Raw genomic sequence first — 3,412 nt, forward strand, 5'->3', positions numbered from 1 at the left:
TATATATATCCATATATACACACCAAACCTATTCCTTAAATCTATATTATTTCAAATTTCATTCCACACAATGCTTCAGGATAAGAATTTTAATCATGAAAAGTTACAGTGAAATCTATAAGTGAATTTCACCCACATTCTACAACAATACTCTGTGTAGTATATGGGTATGTATGTTATGAGAAAAATAAGACAGCATGAAGATTGAAATTAATATAGATACACAAATACACACACATGCATATATGTGTGTGTTTCTATGTTTTAGGATTCTGCAGCCTTACTTTTTTTCCCCTTCAATTACAGTCACATTACTGAAATGCAGAAAATACTTTTTCTTGCTCTACTATTTTTATTGTGTGGTCTTTCTTGTCATTATAATCTAGAGGTGGGAGGATGAGAGATTTTATGATATAACATAAAATCTAGGTTCTATTTACTCTATCTGGTTTTCATTTTACAGATTCCATGGGCTCACAGTCTTTTTTAAAAATCAAGATTCACATGATATATACAAATCCTATCATTATTATCCTCAAATGAGCCTAATCATTTTCATGTTAATGAATCCTATTCTTCTTGAACTATTAAGTTTTCCTACTCTTGGCCACCATGGGATGAGATCTAATCTTAGTGGTGAAAAACACAGATTCTAGATGAAAAGAAGGATTGAATTAATAATTCCATGAAATAGTTGTGTGACTTTGATAACAGGTCCAATCCCTTTATGATTCAATTTTGCATACATTAAATGATACAAAATTTTAATCGAGCTTGTGGATTCCTCAGAAAATAATGTGAGTTGCTATAAGACTAGAGCTAGACACATTTTTATTACAAATAACATTTATTTTTCTATCCTTCATCCCCATTGAAGAAGGTGAAGTTTGTTAGCATCACTGTCTAGAATAGAAAGATTGCTAAATAGTTTTAACAATATCAGGAATCTCTCCTGATTTATATAGCAAAATATTAAATTGTAAAATGACCTTGAAGAATCTAAGAAATACTAGCTCATTTACAAGGAAAAAATAGAGGAAGACCATATTATATGACCAGTATATTCTTTTTTCTTCCCAATGTTTTCGATTTCCTTTAACTTAATAAAGAGGTAAAATAAAAAGTTACAGTGGATCTTTGTGAAAGGAAACTATTCTTTGCAAAATAATTCTCTATCCAAAATTACATGATATGGAAAGATGCTCACTAATAGCACTGGGAGGTTCAGGTTATTTTCAAACCATTTTATTTCTTCAGTATCCCAATCTTAATTGTTGTTATTTTACTCTTTATAGAGCAATGCATAGGTATTCACATAATATGTCTTTTGAGGCTGAATTAAATTGTCTCAAATTCTTTACATCTATAAAATGAGCAGTTTTGAGAGCTCAGATGCTATGATGGACTTTTTTGTCCTAGCCAAATAAAGACTTAGTTTTGGTTCATGCACTTAAAAAAGTTTAAAGGATGTTGCTAAAACTCATTCTCTAGAGGAAAGATGTAAACAAAATCCAACCTCCTCCTCCCTCGTTCCCTATGACAAACTGAGGAATGATTCCACCAAAGTGCACTCTGAGAAATCAATGGGTTTACTGGGCTTATTTACAGAGCAATGTATAAAAGGTTACTTACAAGAATATGGGTGCCCCACCACAAGTACACAATGGAAAGTCTTCACACAGGAATGATGGTTTTCTCATAGCTGTATAGACTCCTTACCCCTTAGTCATCCCCATCTGACATATTCTAGTCCTTCTCCAAGGTCACATGACTTACAAATGAATTGCTTACCATAGGTTGGGATGTGTGGGTAGGAGAACACTCAAATGAGGATCCCATGACTCTCCCTGCCCCTCTTTCTATGTGACAGTGTCACTAGTCAGCAAGCCCAACCGTGATGATCTTTGACAAGCAGGTGCAGCTAAGCTGAGGAACGTTGTGTTTATCGGACATAGAAAACAGTCCTGTACTATAGATGTGAGAGATGTAAGAAAATGTAGCTTTGTCTTTTGTTTTGTTTGGTTTTGTTTTGGGGGAGGATTTTTTCCTGAGCTTGGAATTTTCCTTTGGCAGTTCATTAGTTTTAGAATTCAGCTAACTAACTAATTCATTGAATTATTAATGAATGTTATAACACATAATATTCCAAATTGGAATTTTATTGCTATGTGTTGATTGTACACAATAGTGGATTTTATTGTTTTTATTTTATATATGTATTTTAATATTTTTGATTTTATTATTTATTATGTGTATAGGTATGTGTCTGTGTGTGGGTTTGAGCACATGAGTGCATTGCTTGTCGAGGATGAGAAGTGTGTTGTATCCCCTGCATCTTGAGTTATAGGTGATTGTAAGCTGCCCACCATGAGTACTGAGAGTTGAATTTAGGTCCTCTGGAAGAACAGCACATTCTTTTAAACACTGAGCTCTCTCTCCAGCCATTATTGTATTTTTAATGCCACAAAAATCTTTAAAATCTTTGACTTGAATTAGAAATTCATCCCAAGTGACCAACAGCAAAAAATAAATAAATCAACTAATTATCTAACATGTATATTAATTCCAGGATTTCAACTACCTTCTGTACCAAGCCCGTCATGTAAAAATCCTAAATTTCGCACATTATCCAAGGGTGTAGTTCTGATGTGCTTAAATTTGAAATAGTTATTCATTCAAAAGTATTGATTTTAGGAAATATAAACAGAAGAGGAATTTATTCTACTTCTGAATTAAGTTCAGGTACAGATATATAGAGTGAGGCAGAGGAAAGGAGAAGAAAATGAACAGGAATTAAAGCACTCTGAATTGATTCTAATCTTTACCTTATCAATCAGGAACTTATTGGATGCACTGTCACATGAAGTGAACTACTCTTTTGAAGTATCATTGTGATGATAGGAAAGAACCATGCCACTTCCTAATTTTGGGCAGTGAGTAACATAATTAGTGTTGGGAATGAGCATGATCAGTTTCTTTTCTTTGCACTATAGATCCTTACTAAAAGATCCAATTGTCCAAGACTACCTTACAAACCAATGGACTATAAACCATTGAATGTACAAAGAACAAAATGAACCAAAAAAAATGAAAGGCAAAAAAAATATTAAGCTCATTAGTTTCTAGTGAATGACAGTGATTTATTTCTCTTTTGAATGCACAGGTTAGATTTGAGAGTCTTTTTATCCTTTTAAAAATTTGTTGTTTTGTTCCAGTGTGCACACCCTTAGGTCATATATACACCTCAGCAACCCCTCTGTTATCTTGGTAAGTAAGCTCAGTAAATTCATTGGTACCCCAGTAAAACTTTAATCAGATATTGGTTTCACACTAGAACCTTAAAAGGGAATAAGCATTGCTTAGTATCCCAAGGAAAAGAATTCTCACAACAGATGGAAAATTTATTTTAATG

This window comes from Nannospalax galili, unplaced genomic scaffold (assembly GCF_000622305.1).
Source record: "Nannospalax galili isolate Female #2095 unplaced genomic scaffold, S.galili_v1.0 scaffold433, whole genome shotgun sequence".
In the NCBI taxonomy this organism is placed as follows: Eukaryota; Metazoa; Chordata; class Mammalia; order Rodentia; family Spalacidae; genus Nannospalax; species Nannospalax galili.